This window comes from Tiliqua scincoides, chromosome 3 (assembly GCF_035046505.1).
Source record: "Tiliqua scincoides isolate rTilSci1 chromosome 3, rTilSci1.hap2, whole genome shotgun sequence".
NCBI classification, from domain to species: Eukaryota; Metazoa; Chordata; class Lepidosauria; order Squamata; family Scincidae; genus Tiliqua; species Tiliqua scincoides.
The window spans coordinates 3928112-3950396 of NC_089823.1; the positions used below are offsets into that span (position 1 = coordinate 3928112).

At 46.1% G+C, this 22285-nt stretch overlaps 1 protein-coding gene across 4 annotated transcripts in view; it reads left to right on the top strand.

Annotated features, from left to right (window-relative positions):
* Window positions 1-1105: 1105 nt before the first annotated feature.
* FAM168A (family with sequence similarity 168 member A) overlaps window positions 1106-22285 on the top strand; it is a 148514-nt gene continuing 127334 nt past the window's right edge. For all 4 annotated transcript variants that reach the window (XM_066620004.1, XM_066620003.1, XM_066620005.1 and 1 more), the window contains exon 1: window positions 1106-1292. The gene's annotated coding sequence lies outside the window, so the exon portion shown is untranslated. The remainder of the gene's footprint in view (window positions 1293-22285) is intronic.

Here is a 22285-nt window from a genome sequence, read left to right on the forward strand (position 1 = left end):
ACAAGGCACTAATAGCGTCAAGGCACACCATCAGGTTTTTGACTATTGACAAGGTACGCCATGCTGGCAGTGGAGGCTCACATCCCCCATTGGCCTTACTAATAAATGATCTTCCCCCAAATTCCTGTGATACACCTGCAGACCTCTCACGGCACACTAATGTGTCATGGCACAGTGGTTGAAAATGGCTGTTTGAGCTGGTGGCTGCAGTTTTATTTTACCAGACGTGTTACCATCTCGCTTGGTGCTGCGATCATCCTGCAAAACCTGGTGGGCTGCAATGAGTAGCTTTGGCAGGGAACCCCCACCCCTCCCTGGCAGCAGTTTTGCAGGGCCTCTGTATTGCAGTGCATCAGTGACGTAGCTAGAGGGGGTGCAAAGCACTGCGTATTACATGGAGCCTCACCACAGGTGTGCAAGTGGTCCCTTCCCGTCAGAGCCATTCCGGGTGGTGAGAGCAAAACAGAGGCACAAGGAATTAAATGCAATGCAGTAGCATAGCTAGAGAGGGTGAAAAGCATTACGTTTTGCACAACGCCTCATCATAGCCTGCAAACTACTATATGTTGCACAGAGCCTCACCCCAGGTGTGCAAGTAGCCCACTCAGGAATGGCTTCAAATGGGGAGGGGGCAGCTTGCATGCCTGTGGTGAGGCGTCATGGAACACTTAGTGCTTTGCATCCCCTCTAGCTACGTTACTGCATTGCTTTTAAACTGCTTGCTGAGAATGGCTTTGTGGGCCAGTTTTTGGAACTGAAAAGTGGAAGAGAAGCAAATGATGATCAAGAGAGTTAGGTTGCAATCCTATCCTTTACTTACCTGGGAGTAAGCCCCTTTGACTAAAGAATTGTAGCCTTAGAACAGAGCACTTTTCTGGGTACAAGGGACTGCTGCGCTGCCTATTGAGCAGCCCTAGAACAGAGCTAGGCTCTCCTACTACATTTCCCGGCATGCACCGCTTCCCCCGCGCATCGCTGCGGGTTTTATCAGAGCGACAGTACTAAGACTACATCTCCCAGGCTGCCTAGCGGCCGGGGCCGTCCGCCGACGCTGGTCCCCGGGGCCGCGCGGAATCCTGGGAGTCGTAGTCCCGGCGCTGGTTTCTCGCTAACGGTTCGCCCAGCTGCTAGCTGGCTGGCTGGCGGGGGTCTCGGCGGCACGTTTGTCCTCGCCTCAGTCTCCGGCTGCGGATCCTCGCGCAGAGCTCCGGCGGCGCGCGCGCGGCTCGTCTTCGGCCCCTTCCCTGCACGGGCTGCTGAGGCAGAGGCGACGACGCGGAGGAGGACTGCAGGTGGGGGAGGGGCGCCGCAGTCGCCGCATTCCCCCCCGTCATGAGGGGGCCACCCTGAGGGGGTCGTTGGCCGGGGGGTTCCGCCTCCGCCCCCTCCTCCTCTGTGGGGGCGGTTTGGCTGTCTGGCAGCCTGTGGGGACAGAGGATGTGGGGGGGAGCAGGGCTTGGAAGGGGGCACTCCCCGCATGGGGGGGACGGGGCTGGGTGGCTGGGCTGTGAGGAGGGGCCGTTGGGGGGCTGCCAGGAGAGGGACTCTGCCTCCGTCAGCTGGCACCGGCTGCCGGCTGTTTTTTTTTGGGGGGGGGGGAGAACATGCAGAGATGTAACTAGGTGGGGCACCTGGGGGGCACCTGCCCAGGGTGCTGTGCCTGGGGGGGGACACAGTGTGCAAGGCAGTCACATCTGGGTTCTCCTTGGAGGAGGAGGGGCTGGTGGCTTTGCGCCCCCCCCCGTTCCTTCTCCTGTGGAGGCTCCCCAAAAGGGGGGGCGCGAAGCCACCAGCCCCTCCTCCTCCAAGGAGAACCCAGATGTGACATCACAGTGTCATGTGACATCATGATGTCACTGCCCCAGGCTTTGGGGAGCCCCCTCAGGAGAAGGCATGGGGGGCTACGAAGCTGCCAGCCTCTGCTCATCCAACGTGAACCCAGATGAGACATCACAGCGTCATGCGACATCATGATGTCACTGCTCTAGGCTTTGGGGAGGCCCCACGGGAGAAGGAGTGGGGGGCTATGAAACCGCCAGCCCCTCCTCCTCCGGGGAGAACCCAAATGCAACATCACAATGTCATTTGGCATCAAGATGTCACTGCCCCAGGTGCCCGGGCTTTAGGGAGCCCCCACAGGAGAAGGAAAGGGAGGGGGCAAAAAGTCGTCATCATGTCACTGCCCCCGGGCATTAGGGCTTCTAGTTACGCCTCTGAGAACATATGTCATGTGCATGCATGAAATGTGTGAGCCTGACTTGGCTATTTGGAGGAGTTGGGATGAGGAAAGATGCTGTGCTGCATTGGGAATGGGGGTTGATGGGCTCAAAATGGGAGGGGGGAGAGAGTATGTTTGTAAGTAGGAGTTGATCATCATTGGGATCTCTGTGGGTGCATGACAGTGGCATGACAGAGCGTACTGGGTTGGGTGGCACTTTTAGTAGAGGGTGGGTGCGTGGCAAAGGCCTTAGTGCGTAGGGGGTACCTGTACTGTGGAATGTGTTGGTTGGAGGTGAAGAACAGAGTGGTAAAAGGCGCTGGCCTCAGCGTGGCTGTTGGGCTTAGTATGGAGGAGATGCTGCTTACTGTGGGAAAGGATGATGTCTTGGCATATGAATTGGGCAGAGGCACAGGGTGCAAGCGTCTTATGAGTTAGATGGCTTCAGTAGGTGGCATGGGAAGCTTGTGGTAGGAGATGGAGGAAGCTGTCTAAGTCTGCCGTTGACTGGTGACTGTTATTGGTTAGTACAGGACATTGGTGTTGCTTGGATGTTGGCATAGGAGGGCATTGGTGTGGCAGATATAGTATCGGCATGGGGCACTGTTGCAGAAGAGAGTGACAGAAGCAGGGAGCAATAGAATGAAGGGTGGTGGTACAGATATAGGGTTCAGATGTTCTTTGGAATGGGGTCTTGTGCATGTGCTTAGAGGGTGTGAGGAACAAGAATACAGATCTGGGTACCTGCGTGCATTTTTTTTTATTAAGAACAAAATAGTGTGTGGGGGTACCCATATGAGTGGATGTATAGAGAGGATTGACACAGGGCACTAGCATATGGATAAATACCATTAGTAATAAATAATAATAATATGTTTTAGGAAATCTTTCTAGGGGTATGGAGAGATGATCAGGGCAACAGCATGAAGGCAATTGTAGACAGATGGTGCAAGGTGCTTCCTTTGGAGATGGGAGATGGACCGACCACCCAGAAACCAAAATAGGGCCATGGGAGAAGGATCATAGAAGTTGGAGTGGCATAAGCTAAGAGGCAGAACTGTAAATCAGGATTTCCCTGGTTCAAAACTTGCTTCTGCCATGAATTTAGTAGAGAGCCTTAGGTATTCTCTCTCTCTCTCTCTCTCTCTCTCTCTCTCTCTCTCTCTCTCTCTCTCTCTCTCTCTCTCGGCTCTCCAGCTGCATTATGGGGATAATACTTGCCTTACAGCAGTGGTTCTCAAACTCTCTGGGTTCTCTTCCTCTCCGCTAGGAAGTGGAGAGCGATCGCTCCACATCTTTACTCAGCGCGTGGTCGGTCTGTGGAACTCCTTGCCACAGGATGTGGTGCTGGCGTCTAGCCTAGACGCCTTTAAAAGGGGATTGGACGAGTTTCTGGAGGAAAAATCCATTATGGGGTACAAGCCATGATGTGTATGCGCAACCTCCTGATTTTAGGAATGGGTTAAGTCAGAATGCCAGATGTAGGGGAGGGCACCAGGATGAGGTCTCTTGTTATCTGGTGTGCTCCCTGGGGCATTTGGTGGGCCGCTGTGAGATACAGGAAGCTGGACTAGATGGGCCTATGGCCTGATCCAGTGGGGCTGTTCTTATGTTCTTATCCACTTTCCCTGCTGTGGGGAGCTGTGCCAGAAGTCGCGCCAGGCTCCCGGCACCCCAGGGAGGCTGCAGGAGGCTTGGGTAAGTGCACCCAAGCCCCTGCAGCTGCCTGAGCGGCATGATCCTGGGGATCGCACCGCTGCCTTCCCCCCACTTCTAGGCTGCCCCCGCCCCTTAAGGGGGCAGAGACCAGGGCCCTCAGGCTGAGGCGTTGTGACGCCCCAGTTGAACCCTGCCTTACAGGGTTGTTGTATTTTCTTAGTTATCTTTCAATGTGAAGTGCTTTCCTTACAACAATTGCTATACAGATGTTATTATTTATGGTAAGTGGGTTGACAGGCACTTATGGGAAACTGTATGGTAGCAGCATGTGCATAGGGGATGCTGCTATGGTACCATGAAGGTTTCTGATTGTGGCACTGCTATAGACACATAAGATATAGGATGTAGGTGAGTGGGCACATTATGTTCACTATCTTAATGAATGGATTGCCCAGAACCAAATGGAGGAATATGGGGCAGGATGAGAGATAGCTTTGCGTTGATAGTTGAGTACTGTACTGCTTACTGGTGAAATCGCTGGTAGAGACCCTCTGTTGGAATATATATTTTTTAATTCTACCCTTAGGGTCCCTCTAGACAGCAGGGAGCATTTCAGGGAGAGACTGGGAGTAGTGGCATCTGCGGAGAAGCTGGCTGAGGAAACACCTGATCCGAATGTGCATGAGGGGCTTGTGAAAATGAGGAAGAAGTCAAGAAGGTGCAAATCAACAGGGTGGGTAGTGGAGGTGATATGTGGGGGCTCTGAGCTTTAGTTTATCTTAAGCAGTGCGTGTGTTATTACATCTTAAATTGCCATGTTTCATGTAGAGTGTTGGGATATGATTGGTTGGTGAGAAACTGGCATCTTGGAGTGAGAGGATTGGGGGGTTGGAAGGGCCTGACAACACTGGCTGCCGATGAGCTGCTTTGGCAATTTAGTACATATCACAAGCAGAGGAGCTGCGCATCTGGCAAGAATGTGGTGAAGGTAAGAAAGTAGATTCCCCTTCTTTTGGGTACGAGAAGAAGTGCAGGAGCAAGAGGTTCACTGTGGTTCTTGCATGCTAAATATTACAAGTTTTTGCAATAAAATCCCTCTTGCATTGGGCACCTTTTTGGGGTTGTGAAGGATTCTTTTTAGAGGATTTGGGGGAACACATCTATTCTGCAACATCACAGTTTTGTCCTTTAAGCCACTTTGGGTGCTGTGTGAGTGACAGAGAATGTGGCATATAATTAAAATAGCGTTTGGGATGTTTGCTTAAAAAGTAACAGGGTTTGTGCATGTATTTACTGAAAGAATGCAAATGGCTTGGTGGTGTTTAAGCCTAGATGGTAGGGAAGGAGTGACTTCTGAGGTTTCTCCCTTGACTCTTTTGTGCTGTGCTGGAATCCAGGTTTTAAGATGACATGGAATCGGTGTGATTGAGGATGTCGCTATGCAACATCCATGGCCTGAAAGCAGATATATTGCAAGGTTGGGAAATGTATGGCTGCATTAATTTCTATCATGAATACAGATTAGAGGGGTATATAAAGGTTTTTTTTTTCTATTTAAAAAGATTGCTTCAAAGAATTCATGTATTGGGATTGCAATAATAAGGGCAATTAAGTTTATCATTATGTTATGGATTAATAGCATCAGGAAAAATGTGGTGTTGGATTCATTATTCTATGTAAACAGAGAGGAGTCATGAAATACGGCAATACAATAACTATTCATTGTTGAAAGATTTTGCTGCATCGCTGTTCTCTCCCCCCCCCCCCAACCTGGGTTTGGAGATAAGCGTTTGGGTTATAGCTTGTATTTCCTGTTGATTGAATTTCATCCAGAATAAATTCAAGTTTGTGCTAAAAATTGTCAAATGTGGAAAAATGAGCAGGTTGAGTCTTTTCCTCTTCTCCCTCCCCCCCCCTTTTCAGGCCTTCAGACAAAGACGTGTGTTGTTAACCAAACTGGGGGTGGGGAAGGCAATTGGTTTCATTTATGTTTTAATCAAAATATGATTTTGGGTGCAGTTGAATATCTATTCTTGCTGAGAAGTTATGGTAGAGAAAGAGGATTCTTCAAGAAATGCAGAAGATGGAAGCATCTTGAGAGAAATCTTTTGCTGGGCATCATTGAATGAACATTATTTGGTGAAATTTTAACTATGAAGTGAAATTTTAACTATGGCTGCTGACTGGGCTCTATGCAGCCCAGTCTGGAGAGAGGCAAAGGGGAGTATGCTGAGTGGGGTAACATAAGGCATGCCAGAAACCATTCTGCTACCAAAATGCATCTTTGTTTTAAGCTTATAGGTATGGCACTTTTTTGTGCAAGATGCCGACTGTTTCATGTTGCTAAATATGTATTTTCTATGTTCAGGTGCTAGAATATGAACGTATATCAGTTGCTTATCTTCCATAGTTAAATGGTAAAAAAGAACATAAACTGTGGCAAAAGAAATGTAAGAAGGTGATACGGGAGGCCAAGAGAGACTATGAGGAACACATGGCCAGCAGCATTAAGGGGAATAAGAAAAGCTTCTTCAAATATGTTAGAAGCAGGAAACCCACCAGAGAAGCGGTTGGCCCTCTGGATGGTGAGGGAGGGAAAGGGGAGATAAAAGGAGACTTAGAGATGGCAGAGAAGTTCAATGAGTTTCTTGCATCTGTCTTCACGGCAGAAGACCTCGGGCAGATACTGCTGCCCGAACGGCCCCTCCTGACTGAGGAATTAAGTCAGACAGAGGTTAAAAGAGAAGATGTTTCAGACCTAATTGATAAATTAAAGATCAATAAGTCACCGGGCCCTGATGGCATCCACCCAAGAGTTATTAAGGAATTGAAGAATGAAGTTGCTGATCTCTTGACTAAAATATGCAACTTGTCCCTCAAAACGGCCACGGTGCCAGATGATTGGAGGATAGCAAATGTCACGCCTATCTTTAAAAAGGGAAAGAGGGGGGACCCGGGAAACTATAGGCCGGTCAGCCTAACATCTATATCGGGTAAGATGGTGGAATGCCTCATCAAAGATAGAATCTCAAAACACATAGATGAACAGGCCTTGCTGAGGGAGAATCAGCATGGCTTCTGTAAGGGTAAGTCTTGCCTCATGAACCTTATAGAATTCTTTGAAAAGGTCAGCAGGCATGTGGATGTGGGGAACCCGTGGACATTATATATCTGGACTTTCAGAAGGTGTTCGACACGGTCCCTTACCAAAGGCTACTGAAAAAACTCCATGGTCAGGGAATTAGAGGACAGGTCCTCTCCTGGATTGAGACCTGGTTGAAGACCAGGAAACAGAGAGTGGGTGTCAGTGGGCAGTTTTCACAATGGAGAGAGGTGAAAAGCGGTGTGACCAAGGATCTGTCCTGGGACTGGTGCTTTCCAACCTCTTCATAAATGACGTGGAGACAGGGTTGAGCAGTGAGGTGGCTATGTTTGCAGACGACACCAAACTTTTCCGAGTGGTGAAGACCAGAAGTGATTGTGAGGAGCTCCAGAAGGATCTCTCCAAACTGGCAGAATGGGCAGCAAAATGGCAGATGCGTTTCAATGTCAGTAAGTGTAAAGTCATGCACATTGGGGCAAAAAATCCAAACTTCACATATAGGCTAATGGGTTCTGAGCTGTCTGTGACAGATCAGAAGAGAGATCTTGGGGTGATGGTGGACAAGTCGATGAAAGTGTCAGCCAAGTGTGCGGTGGCAGTAAAGAACACCAATTCTATGCTTGGGATCATTAGAAGAGGTATTGAGAACAAAACGGCTAATATTATAATACCGCTGTACAAATCTATGGTACAGACATGATCATTTTGCATTGGTGAAGGGAGGGGCTGAGTGAAGTGCTGATGGATTGTCTTCTTAATGACTCTTATCTTGTCAGTAAGTGTAAAGTAATGTCAGTAAGTGTAAAGTCATGCACATTGGGGCAAAAAATCAAAACTTTAGATATAGGCTGATGGGTTCTGAGCTGTCTGTGACAGATCAGGAGAGAGATCTTGGGGTGGTGGTGGACAGGTCGATGAAAGTGTCAACCCAATGTGCGGCGGCAGTGAAGAAGGCCAATTCTATGCTTGGGATCATTAGGAAGGGTATTGAGAACAAAACGGCTAATATTATAATGCTGTTGTACAAATCTATGGTAAGGCCACACCTGGAGTATTGTGTCCAGTTCTGGTCGCCGCATCTCAGAAAAGACATAGTGGAAATGGAAAAGGTGCAAAAGAGAGCGACTAAGATGATTACGGGGCTGGGGCACCTTCCTTATGAGGAAAGGCTATGGTATTTGGGCCTCTTCAGCCTAGAAAAGAGACGCCTGAGGGGGGACATGATTGAGACATACAAAATTATGCAGGGGATGGACAGAGTGGATAGGGAGATGCTCTTTACACTCTCACATAATACCAGAACCAGGGGACCTCCACTAAAATTGAGTGTTGGGTGGGTTAGGACAGACAAAAGGAAATATTTCTTTACTCAGCGTGTGGTCGGTCTGTGGAACTCCTTGCCACAGGATGTGGTACTGGTGTCTACCCTAGACGCCTTTAAAAGGGGATTGGACAAGTTTCTGGAGGAAAAATCCATTACGAGTTACAAGCCATGATGTGTATGCGCAACCTCCTGATTTTAGAAATGGGTTATGTCAGAATGCCAGATGCAAGGGGGGGCACCAGGATGAGGTCTCTTGTTATCTGGTGTGCTCCCTGGGGCATTTGGTGCGCCGCTGTGAGATACAGGAAGCTGAACTAGATGGGCCTATGGCCTGATCCAGCGGGGCTGTTCTTATGTTCTTATGTTATCTTAGAGTCAAAAGGTCAGCAAGGCTGTTTTTCAATCACTGGAGCAAAGAAACTTTGTTTTCTAAATTGATTTGCTATAGTGCTATCCACTTGAGTGCTTGGAATGAACCCACGCGAATAATTAGTCTCAACCTGTACAGGAAGCTGGACTAGATGGGCCTTTGGCCTTATCTAGCTGGGCTCTTCTTATCAGCTTCCAGTTTCAAATGTTGCCATGCTGCTTGCCATACTGCTAATTGAAGAATATTAACAAAAATAATGGTCTGTCATAAATCTTTTGTGAGATATTTAGTTGTTCATATGTGAAAAAAGATACAAAGCATTTGGTGACCCTCCCTGTGCCTTTCCAGCACTGAGAAATCCAAAGGAGAAATAATCACAGTTCTCTAAGAACACAAAAACATTTCTTGGGCAGCAACCTAGGAGGTTTTGATAAATTGTCTCTGTTATGCAGCCCCCCAGTATGTTAGCTCAAAGGATAGCTAAATTTCATCCACTCTAATAGGTCTTGAAAGTGCAGGTAAGCCCTAAAATGGCCACAATTGCAAAGGCACCCTGCATAGGCAAGCTGTGTGTATACTTCAGGCGAACAACCATTTCATTTTAAAGCATGACAATCATGGCCGGGTTTTGATCTCTTTCATAACATGCTAGGTCGCTGGAGATGATGAGCTTGTTAAAAGGAAAATGCTGTTTTTATGCTTTTCTTTCCAAGCTCTCTGCCCACCTTTCAGTCTGGTTTATGATCTTCATTTGTTTTCATGTAATGCCTTTCAGGCTTGATTATCTGTGTTGAAGCTCTTCATTTTGAGCTGGATTCCAGTGCTTTCTATGCTTCTTGGTTTTCTCTTTTAATTTAGAGATCTTAGCTCAACCACTTAAGACTAGTTAGCTGTAGGAGGGGGCTTGATATTGTAGGGTTTTGCAGCTTGAGAGGAACCTGACTCCAGGTTTTGTGGGCTCTGTACAAACTAGGCTCTAATTAAGACCAATGTGATAAGTACAAATTTGAGGCCTAGATGCAGGTTTTAAAAATAGGGTATTTAGAGAAGGTGGAGACAGAAATTAAAATAAACAGGTTATGAACTATAACACTACAAGCTACAGAATAACAGAGCCAAATGTTAACTGTTAAGAACATCTTGAGTAAAGTGAGATTAGAGTGTAGATAGAGTAGCAACACACTGATAAGATGCTCTTCACTAGGATAACATCAAGCAGTGCATATATCTGTATAAGTGCTCATTTCCAACTGTCTTATCATACTCTAGTGTGACTTAGGTTTCAATCCTGTGCACACTTATTAGAGAGTAAATCTTACTGAAATTAGTGACTTACTTCTGAGTAAACACACGTAGGATTGCATTGTCAAATAAAACTAGAAAGATGAAGGGCTAAGCAGATTTGGGGCTTGATTTGCAATATTTAAAATGTTTTATGCTGCCATTTCTTTCCAAAAGGGAGGTGCTCAAGATGGGTTACTGTCAGGTTCAAAGTTAATAACAACCAAACTGAACAATGGGAAAACTGCAAATTGGCATAAAGATAAGAATCCCCATCAAGAAGACAGCAAAAGCAACCTCACCAGTCTCCAGTCACATCTACCTTGTCTGGATTAAATTTCAAATCATTCACCCTCATCCAGCCCATCACTGACCCCAGATAACAATTCAGGATTTCCACTGTATCTGCATCACTAGGTGGAGTGTAGATACAGAGCTGGGAGTCATCCGCATACTGCTGGCACCCTGTCCCTAACCCCTGACAATCTCCTGCAATTGTTTTGTTTAGGTATTTAATTAAATGGACAACAGTTTTGAACCTTGCAAGATGTTGTAGGTATTAACCAGGAGTCCCTCAATACCAGTGTTTGGAATCTAACCTCCAGGAAGGGCTGAAGCAGAATTCTGTAACCCCCATCTTGGCACTCCAGAAGAATGCCGTGGTCAGTGGTATTGAAAGTCGCTAAGAGGCACTGCAGAACTAACAGGGAGGCACTCCCCCTCTCCAGTTCCTGGTGCAGGGCAACCAAGGTATCCCAAACCTTGTTCATGAATCTCTGCAATTGATTTGCTGAAATGGAGATGCACAAGGGGAGAGGGTATGGTGTCAACAGTGGCCCCTTTCTCTGGCAGGGAAGCATAGGGTTAACCCCAAGGCCATAGCTAGCAGTGGGTATGCTGCATAGCTGCAGCCACTAGAGGCAACCAGGACATTAAGGGATAAAAGCAGCACCTGATGAAGGGAGAATTTGGTGGGTGTAGAAGGAAGGAGTTTGGAGAGATTGAGAGAGCAGAAGGAAGGAGCTTGGAGGAGAGAGAACTAAACTGATGGATTAATAGACTGAGGAACTAATGGACTGGCTGATGGACTACTGGACCTGCTGACTGACTAATGACAGATGGACAAATGGACTTCTGAGGACTGTTGGAACAGAGACTGCTGGAGACACTGGAGATTGGTGTGTGGCTGCCATTCCCAAGACCTGCTGAAGACAGTTGTTGCTGTGGTGAATGGAGAAGCTGCTGGCAGGAGAGGGTGGGAAGGAGGACCTCTGTAGATGGAACAGACGAGCTGCTCTGGTGGTGGGGTCCAGCAGTGCAGGGCTAGGGCCATTGTTGGGGAAATTAGCTTAAAGTGGACATAGGTTCTCTAGGTGGAGCTTGGACTGGGAATTTGGCAAAGCAGTTGCCAATACAGTATATGCTCAATCACCTTGTCTAAACACAGAAGTTTGAGACTGGCCAGTATTTCTCCAGATTAATGGGTTCAGGGAATGGTTTCTATAGGAAATAAGGGAATTCTCACTAGCTAGAGTCAGGAAATGTGAGGCATAAGTTTAGCCCCCCCCCCTCCCATTATCCTCAAATGATCATCATTCATTTCTGTTCATGAAAAGTAAAGCTGTACACATTATTGTAGTGAAGGTAAGATCTGCCTTCCCTCTCGACACTGGATGGTCTGAACATGTGTGTATTATCTTAGCAGGGACTGGACTGTAGAGATGCATTGTATCCCAGAGGGCCCTTGCAATATACAAGTCATTCATACACCACCTGTACTGCATACTGATAGACATTTTGCAAGTACGTAATAAAATTCAAAAGTTTATTTTGCTTAGATCCCCATTTCAAATGGCAACTCCTGGAAAAAGCAGCAGATTTAAGTCTTAAATGTAGATGTGCTATGCATAGAGAAGGATACCAAGATGGAATTGGTATTGACACCTGGGTTTACTGGGACTGCCTGACACTTCTGAGAATAAATGTTAAAGTAATCACTAGTGTCTTTCTCCTTGGAACATAGCAGTTTCTGACTGGTGTTGTGATGTGTTTAGGGATCTTTCTTTCTTGCAACTACAGAAGCAAGCATTGAGAATGAGACATCATGAATCAGTCCTTGGACGTTATACCCAAGCAGTGAAGATAGCAGAGTGCTAATTAACAAAACCATATAAAAGCTATATTTCAGAGAAAATGTAGTCACTGAACAACATTGAGTGCCTGCCTGTGTTGGAGGAGCTTGACAGTGAACCAACCCTAGAAGAACTTCACGTGGCCCTGGACTCCCTTGCCTTTGGCAAGGCACCTGGAAAAGACAGCATCCCTGCTGAAGTCCTAAAGTGCTGCAAAGAGATCATCGTCACTGAGCTGCATGAAATCCTCTGTCTCTGCTGGAGAGAAGGTGGAGTACCTCAGGACATGAGGAATGCAAACATCATCACACTACAAGAACAAAGGCGACAAGGGTGATGGCAATAACTACCGCAGCATCTTTCTCCTTAGTGTTGTAGGAAAGCTGTTTGCCCGAGTTGCACTAAAGAGGCTCCAGGTACTTGCAGAGAGTGTTTATCCAGAATCGCAGTGCAGATTCTGAGCCAACAGGTCCACCACTGATATGGTATTCTCCCTTAGACAGCTGCAGGAGAAATACAGAGAGCAACAACAGCCACTCTTTATAGCCTTCATAGATCTCACGAAGGCTTTCAACCTGGTCAGCAGGGACGGCCTCTTCAAGATTCTCCCCAAGATCGGATGTCCACCCAGGCTACTCAGCATCATCAGGTCTTTCCACAAGGACATGAAGGGCACTGTAGTCTTTGATGGCTCCATATCAGACCCCTTTGACACCTGAAGCGGAGTGAAGCAGGGCTGTGTTCTTGCGCTGACCTTGTTTGGGATTTTCTTCGCTGTCCTGCTAAAGCATGCCTTTGGAACTACAACAGATGGCATCTATCTCCGGACCAGATCAAATGGAAAACTCTTCAGACTGAGAGCAAAGTCCAGCTGAAATGTCTGCGTGACTTCCTCTTTGCCGATGATGCAGCTGTCACCACCCACTCTGCCAAAGATCTCCAGCAGCTCATGATTTGTTTTAGCAAGGCATGCCAAGGTTTTGGACTGACGATCAACCTTAAGAAAACACAGGTCATGGTTCAGGATGTGGACTCACCTCCCTGCATTGCAGTCTCTGTGCATGAACTGGAGGTTGTCCATGACTTTGTGTACCTTGGCTCAACGATCTCCGACACTCTTTCTCTGGATACCGAGCTAAACAAACGCATCGGTAAAGCAGCTACCATGTTTTCCAGACTCACAAAGAGAGTCTGGTTCAGCAAGAAGCTGACGGAACATACCAAGATCCAGGTCTACAGAGCTTGTGTCCTGAGTACACTTCTGTACTGCAGCGAGTCATGGACTCTTCGCTCACAACAGGAGAGGAAACTGAACGGTTTCCACATGTGCTGCCTCCGACGCATCCTTGGCATCACCTGGCAGGACAAAGTTCCAAACAACGCAGTCCTGGAACGAGCTGGCATCCCCAGCACGTATGCACTGCTGAAACAGAGATGCCTGCGTTGGCTTGGTCATGTCGTGAGAATGGATGATGGTCGGATCCCAAAGGATCTCCTCTATGGAGAACTCGTGCAAGGAAAGTGCCCTACAGGTAGACCACAGCTGCGATACAAGGACATCAACAAGAGGGATCTGAAGGCCTTAGGAGTGGACCTCAACAGGTGGGAAACCCTGGCCTCTGAGCGGCCTGCTTGGAGGCAGGCTGTGCAGCATGGCCTTTCCCAGTTTGAAGAGACACTTGGCCAACAGACTGAGGCTAAGAGGCAAAGAAGGAAGGCCCATAGCCAGGGAGACAGGCCAGGGACAGACTGCACTTGCTCCCAGTGTGGAAGGGATTGTCACTCCTGAATCGGCCTTTTCAGAGACACTAGTCGCTGTTCCAGAACCACCATTCAGAGCGTGTTACCATAGTCTTTCGAGACTGAAGGTTGCCAACTGAATTAACAAAAATGTATCAGGAAGCATGCAAAGCTAGCTACAGTAAGCTTCACAGTAGCTGTCTGCCTTGAGCATAGTTTGGTGTAGAAAGGTGGGTTGTGCATTAAACCCCAATATGTAATTGGGCAGAGTTTGTAACTGAATGGACCTTTAGAGCTCTCTGCCTGCACCACTCTACTCTAGCTGATATGGTCTGTACTAGAACAGGAGTCCATATTTCAGTAAAGGCAGCCAAGCATAAGAGAGGACTCTTGGGATGCATGGTAATACGAGACCTGGATCAGATGGCAAGTTGTGGGATGGCAATAGAGGAATAAGTTGTTGTTTCATATGATAGCATTACTGCTGCTGCTGCTGCTGTTTTTCGTTTATCTTGGTGTACACTATTGTGTCTCTCTCCTCACTGAATATTTGCAATAAGAAAGATGTAGTAGGAATGTCCTCTAAAGAGCCACAAATAGCAAGCCAGTAGCATATAGCAGCTCTTCAAAGCAGGAAGAGAGGAGTGTGTCAAGAACTGGACTAGTGAGGAATAGGGCTTGTGAAGCTGAGAGGAAGATAAATGGGGCACTTCTGTTTCAAATTTCTCCTAATGAGGTACCTTCCTGCAAAGGGGTGCTGTGGACATACCAATAGGAGCTCTGTGGATTAGACAGGTGCAAGTCACATTCAAAATGTAACTTGAAAACTTGATGTAGTAAGGTTCTAAATATGGCATATATAATGTTACACAGGAATTGTATAGAAATCGGCTAGATTTTAAAACGTTTAAGTTTGTGTCCCACTTATTAGGTCAGAGATAAGCCTCTCGAAAACAAGCTAGTGAGAAGAATAAGACACAACATTGACAAAACGTTGAAACTGTTGTCCAAGTAACATCCAAAATAGCTGCAGCAACCACAATCAAGCAATAATTCCTTTCTTATTAGTTGAAATGGAAATGGATTTAATAATAAGAAACCGTAAAAACAATAGCATAATCAGTCAGTTAAAAAAGTTTGCCAAAACCAGAGAGAAACTTTAATTCATCTTCACGACTTGCTAGCACAGATGGACTTGCTGAATGAAAATGGGGAGGCACCGCATGGTCTTTGTCTGGCAGTTCATTCCATAGCCACATGGGCCCCTGTTAGGGTGGTTGTGCTCCTTTCCATTGCTGTCCTTACTCCCCTTAATAATGATTGAGTGTGTCTCTATTTACCTTCTGATGGAAGACAGTGAGTTGGGCTTCTGCAAGGCAAGTGGAGTCTTTTGAGGTAGCAGGCCTCAAATATGTTTTTACATTGCATTTTGACGGATTTGGCCTTGCGTTCAGAAGTCGGTTAGATACTTCTGGAATAGTGACTGAGTTTGTGGCTTGCTTGTTAGATGCTGTCTAACTGGAAGTGTGTCAGTAGTGTTGGTGAGAGTTATACAAGCCACAATAAGAATCTCATGATGACTCGGACTAGGTGGGAATTCCTTGCAAGCCAGCCTGGGGGTAGTCAAGCAATGGTTTTCTAGATGTTGGTGAAGCTGTCAATGCACATGCAAACTGGCACTCTTCCCTGATTTCATTTTGATGTACTTTGCAGCTGCATCTGGATGTCTTAATAAACTCTTATTTGTTCTACTCCTTGGGTCTTGGTCTGTAGTCACATAAAACCAAAAGCCAGTTATTTGATCAACAATCCAATTAAGAAGGTATTCTTAAGTATAAACTGGTTTATGGACTCATCCTTAGGCTTGCGATGTTATCCTGGCACACCAGGGTAGACTTTACTAGTATTCACAGGACGTCCTGTACTGATTGAAGGAATAATACATTGTCAACTCATGTCCAGTGTTTTAATAATGAATTACGTCATACAAAACGGACTGTCACAAGTATTTTACAAATAGTAATCAATCAGGTAGCAGAATTTTCAGTAACAGTCTGGTTTTATATCTGATTCATGTAGCAGAGTATTATGATTTAAATAATATTGCTTTGCATAGTTGCCATTGACCAACTTTCCCTGGAATTGGAGTTGTAAAGACATATCTTATAATATAGAACTTCTTTATGGAAGAGCATTATAGAACTAAATGTGAATTCAACCTTAACTTGCTGACCATTTTAAAGAGTATCTTTGTTCTTTGATTATTCCAATGCATTTCTTCTTTTGCTCCATTTCTGGTAGTTAACACTCACATGCCATGTTATGTGATGATTTGCTATTAGTACATGTTATTCTAATAATTTAGGTGGTAGTGTAGTGTTTTGGAGTCACTAACCTAGTTTTGCTGGAACCTTGGTTCTTTTGCATACTAATGCAGAGGATATGGGCATGAAGATGAAGAGCTGGATGTGGATTTCAATGGAGTATTTCATAATCTGCCTTTATGCACCGTTAACTGATGCAAATGGGACTAGCAACAAAGTTGTATTGCAGTGTACCTCAAACTTCAAGGGGAGTTTCAGTGGGTGGGGCCGGGGCCAGGCAAGACTAATTACTTGTGCACTAGGCAAGACTAGCTACTTGCACTACCCCCAAATTTTTCATAAGCGCTTTATATTTCTATTCTACAGCACTGTTCTGGTTATTTATCTTAAAATTAAAAAATATAAATTATCAGTTGCATTTTTTACATGGGAAGACTAATCTCTTTAAAACTGTGCCACTCAAAGGTCAGTGCTGTGCCCTAGGTGCTGCCTAGTTGGCCTAATGATAGCACTGGCCCTGGGTGGGGACAAGGACACTTACTGTGAATGAGGGCAGGGCCACTTAACTCAGGCACACTTGTCTGATGAGAATAGTAATAATAATACAGGTATTTCTATACCGCCTTTCTTGGTCCTCAGATTTCTCCTTAGACTTTATTCAAGGCGGTTTACATAGGCAGGCAATTTAAATCCCCGTAGGGATTTTTACAATTTGAAAGAAGCTTTCTATCTTTTAGATATCAGGTATTATTATTATCTTTCAAGAAACCACAACGTTCAGATGTTTCTTTCTTGATCTGGTCTCTCATTCTGGCCTCCATCCTCCCACGCTCAGAGCAGATGGAACAGCTTGTCAGCTGCTTCAAGGTCGCACGGTGCCGGCAGCCTCGAACTGGCGACCTTCGGATGTTATCTTCAGGCAAATGGAGGCTCAGCCCTCTAGACCAGACCTCCTGCTAGAAGAAACTAGCAGTGTGGAAAATCCTTTATTTTGAATATTTAAGAAAAAATCACCAATGAGAGATGGAGCTGCTTGTCAGTCTGCCTGGGAGAACTGGAGGCCAGAAGTGAGACCAAACCAGGAAGATCCATTCTGAAATGTTGTTGGTTCTTGAAAGAGAGAACCTCTATGATTGTAAAAATCCCCTTGAGGGATTTAGAAATGGCTGCCTATTTAAACCGCCTTGAATAAAGTCAGAGGAGTAATCCGATGACCAGAAAGGCGGTATATAAATACCGAGATGATGATGATGATGATGATGATGATGATGATGATGATGATTCAGGGGCTATGTTTCCTCACCCTCCGCTGTTAACCCTTTAATTAACTCTAACTATAAACACAGGTGGGCCCTTTTTATCTGTGGGTTTGGAACCCACAGGTTTGACTCGCCTCAGGTTCCAAACCCATGGTGGAGGACCTCACCTGACCTCCCGGATGTGACCAGAAGCACCTTCTGGTTGCATTGGGAAGTCCTTTAAGAGGCCCACCTGTGGATCCTATTCAGAAAATCAGCATATTTCAGCATATGAAGGGGTTGTAGGAAGGGGCCAACTGTACTATACGAGCAGTTGACAGTCTTTTCCCCTCTCTCCTCCTTGTCACCTGGTATAGTTGACTTTGTGTTGGGTGTTGTGACGGGTGAAGGCGCATGCTGTGAATAGGAAGCCTCTGTCTGGAAGTACCCTTGGTTGGCAATGTCATGAGGAAAATGTGTCTATAAAGTAATTTGTTCACAATCTCTGTAAAAGGATTAACAAATTCTGACAATGTTTTCAATTGTCATTGTAATATAATCTGCTCCTTGTTCTGACTTCTGCTATAAGAAAATACAGGCGTTGATGAAATAAAATAAGCCCTTACCCTTGCAGATGCTGTGACATAAGAGGTTAGTTTGTGTTGCTATGTGCGTTCTTTTTTCTTCTTTACCCTGGACTCTTTCTGTACATCACAAAGGGAGTAATAAGATGGAGGCCTGAACTGGAATTTTCTAGAAATTGTTCCTTCTGGTAAATGATCATTCAGTTTCAACCTCTCCACTGCTGTGAATGGAACAATAAATATAATAATGCTCTTTTATTTTACAAGAGTTGCTTAAATGGGTTGTTTGTTTTTTAATGATGGTATGATCTGCAGGACTCCTAAATGCCTGTGATTTTATTCTCATGGAAATAGTTTGGTGTATTTTGCCTCAATGGTCTCCTGTTGTGGTTAATTTCTGTGATATGCTAGTTAATCTACCCTTTCTATACTCTGCAGATCTGGTCTCGTGTTTCCCATATGCTTGGGTAATTAACCCAGTGCACAAGCCTATTCTCCTGTGCTTTGGGCTGCCCAGTGGTTACTAGGTAACTGCTTAGTCTTCATGGGTAAGAATTCACAATAGCCCTGCCGTTAAATAAATCCTTTGCAATTCCTAAATTTTTGCAGTTTAGAACTTGACTTTTGGGAAGCCATGAAAAACATATTTCCAAAGGCAACAACTATACAGCAAGGTGTTGAAGGTAGCACGACCTGTATGGCAGTAGGTACTTTATAGAAAGGCATGCCTTACTGGTGCAGACTACAGTTTATAGTCATTTACTTTAACTCTAACCTAGCAAGTTTCAAATTGTGTAACTTCAGGCAGTCACTGAATTATGGGTAGACAGGGTAGGAGATCCTTGTGAAGTTCATAAGCCTCACACTCTGCAATATTGACCAAATCACAACACATAACCTTCTAAAAACGGTAACTAAGGGAGTAATCTAGAAAATATAGTGGGGTGATTTCCCCCCTGCAGCTCTCCTGTAATCTAAGTCTTCAGAGAGCCTTTTTGCTTGGAACTTAGAATCATTGAGTTGGAGGGGGACTTAAAAACCATTTAGTCCAGCTTCCTGCTCCATGCAGGAAATTCAGAGCTAGAGCATTCACAACAAATGGCTGTCAAGCCTCTGTTTCAATATCTACTGTGAGGGAGAGTACATCCATACCCCAAGACAGTGGTTTTCAAACTGGGGCATCACAACGTCCCAGCCTAAAGGCCCTGGCCTCTGCCCCCTTAAGGGACGGGAGCGGTGAGGAGGCAGGGAGGAGGCCACAATGCGATCCCTGTGTCACTAACGGGGCTGCAGGGACTGGGATGCACTCACCAGTTCCTCCAGCAGCCATCCTGGGGTAAGGGGAGCCCTGTGCGAGCGTCTGCAGGGCTCGCCAAGTTTCTAAAAGTGAAAGCGAAGCGATCATGCTCCACTTCTGGTTTTGCAGAGGGGGAGCGTGATCGCTCCACTTTCACTTTCTGCAGGCCGGGGAACCCTTGATGTTAAATGGCTTTTCTTAGTGTTCAACCAAAATCTACCTTCCTTTAACTTAAGCCCAATAGATCTAGTTCTTGCCTCTGGAGCAGCAGAGAGCAGCATGCCCTTTTCTATGAGCCTGTCTTTCAGGAGTTGTTCATTTAGGGCCATTCAACTCTGTACAATAGAAGACCAGTCCCCCAAGGGTCAATCGAAAATGGACACAAGCCAACCAGGAAAGGAGGGTGCCAGGGTAAATAAATGATGTCATGTCCCTCTCAGTCTACCCTTCTCTATGCAAAACCTTTTCGTGGGCCACTGTAAGATACAGGAAGCTGGACTAGACGGGCCTTTGGCCTGATCCAGCGGGGCTATTCTTATGTTCTTACCCAATTACTCCAGCTTTCCTTACAGAACTTGTTTTCCTGACCTCTGACAATTTTCATCACTCTCCTCTGAACCTGCTCCAGTTTACCATAAATGTGCAATGCCCAAAACTGGATGCAGTGCTCCAGATGAAGTCTGACTAATGTGGAATGAAGTGGAACTATTACTGCTTGTAACTTGGAAACCATTTGGAAACTAGGATCATCAGTTTTCTTATGCTGCATCAGACCGTTGGTCCATCTAGCTCAGTGGTTGTCTACCCTAGCATTCTCTAAACTGGAAACAGCTGTGTGCCTGCAAAGTCGTGCCCAGCACGGATGGCCCTTACTGTTCTGCGGGGAAGCCTTGACAGAGCACTTCCGTTCACCCCCATTTGTTGACGCTTCCAGCTGCTTCTGGCCTCCGATGCCCCAGCAGGCTATGTGCCTGGATTTCTGGGCACAGGTGGCTGGACACAATAACGACTGGGGGCAAGCAGAGGCACTTCGTCAAGGCTCCCCTGTGGAACTGTAAGTGCCGGTCATACGGGGTGGACTTTCATAGGGCACAGGATCCCGACTGCGAGCGCAGACTGGAGGGCCCTAGCCTACCCTTGTCTTCTGAGGAACCACTGAGTTTTGGCAAAATATCCTGGGGCAATTTTTAAGGCACCACAGGTGTTCTTGGTCTTACAGATGATGAAGACGTTCTTATTCTGTTTGGGTTTTGGGGCCCAAGTTTACAATCTGTTTGGCTTGTTTTGTAATTTATGCCATGGAATTCAGCCAGGGAAGCCATGGGATCCTCACAAAAACCTGCCACCCTATACAGTGTATAGGATTGTAGCCCGAATAGGGAGGTGTGACCAATGGCTCAGTAGGTTAATGGAGCCACCCGCTGAAAACATTTGGGAACCACTGCCCTACTACATGAATGGAGACCGTGACCCAGAACTTGCCCACTGCTCCTGTGTAACTGGATATTGTAGGAAAGGTAGATAGTGAATGGGCAAGCTGTTTGAAGACATGTTTCTGCTGTTATAGCTTGCTCATTGAAGAGCTCCGAATAATAAGCACTTGAAGTGTCCCAACCAGCTCTAGAACATGATTTGAAAAAATTGTTTTCTATTTGAAAAAGTCTTACAATGTGATCCTGTTTGTACTTATCTGGACGTAAATCTCAGGGAGCTCCACATAATGTGCTTGCAAGGAAGTAAGCGTAGGATTTCTGTTGTATTCTGACAGATCTTATCTTTGAGTTTAAAAATTTTTAAAGACAGTTGATGAAAAATGTTTGATAAATTTAGGCTGGGATGGCCAGACAGTGGGAAAAACAGGTTTCTGTGTGAAGAACAAACCATAGAAAAACATCCATCTTGAGGTCAAGCATCCTAAAAATGTCGCACTCACCTATGGTATTGTGAACCAAAGGTTGACAAGTTGTTGTAGCTCCAGCTTTGGGATCCAGCTCCAGGATCCAGCAGACACGGAGCCCAACTGGATGAACTCCTATAACAGCTTTATACCCTCTGAGTTCTGCAACTATTCTCAGAATATCACTAAGTATGTATGGATTCATCTATTAGCCAAGCAAGCAGACATTTTACTTTTTGTTGCATTGAACCACTGACTTACAGCTCAATCCTGAGCTGCCCGGCGTGCAGGGCTGCAGCGGCACCAAAACTGGCTACCGTTGCATCCAGCACTCCCCAGGCAGTTCCTGCTGCCTCCTCGGGAGAAGGGGACTTTTGTCCCCTTCCCCTGCGTAAGGCAAGTAGCCCTGCAATGGGGCTACTTGATTCTAAGGCAACCCAGGAGTTGTCGTAGAATTAAGAGCTACCACATTGTGAGGGTTGACCAATATTGGAGGCTCAGGATCTGGTGGAGCAAACCTCCAGTTCCGCTCTGCCTTATTGCTCTGTTTTGCTCTCCCCTGCTCCGAAGGGAGGGGCCGCTTGCACGCGGCACTGAGGCTCCCTGCCGGACTCAGTGCTCTGCCCCCCTCCAGCTACAGCACCAGTTCACTTGTTTGTCATCTCTTTATGGGATACTGTGAGAAGAATGAAGTAATTGACTTGCCAGGAACTTTATAGTGTAGGATGATTGGCTGAGTCTCTCCTGCTCAATGACCTCAATGTCCCTGATTCTCTGCCTATGCCTAAGGGAAAGGGAGATGTTGGAAATCTATTTAACCTAGATCAGGGGTGTCAAACTCGTTTCATACCGAGGGCCGAGTAGCATTCATGATGCCTGCTGAGGACCGGAAGTGATGTCATTAGGCAGGAAATGATGTCATTAATCAGGTCATAACCAAAAATAAGCACTTTTTCTCACTTAGGAACTCATTAGCTGCAAAAGACAAGATAAAACACGCAAATCTTGATCATATTTCAAGTTATTGGAGAGCCCAGTTTTCAAGTGGGCTGCCCTTTCTCCTCAGCACTGTTCAGCAGCTGAGAGCCTGAGGGCCACATCAGACCGCCAGGCCTTAT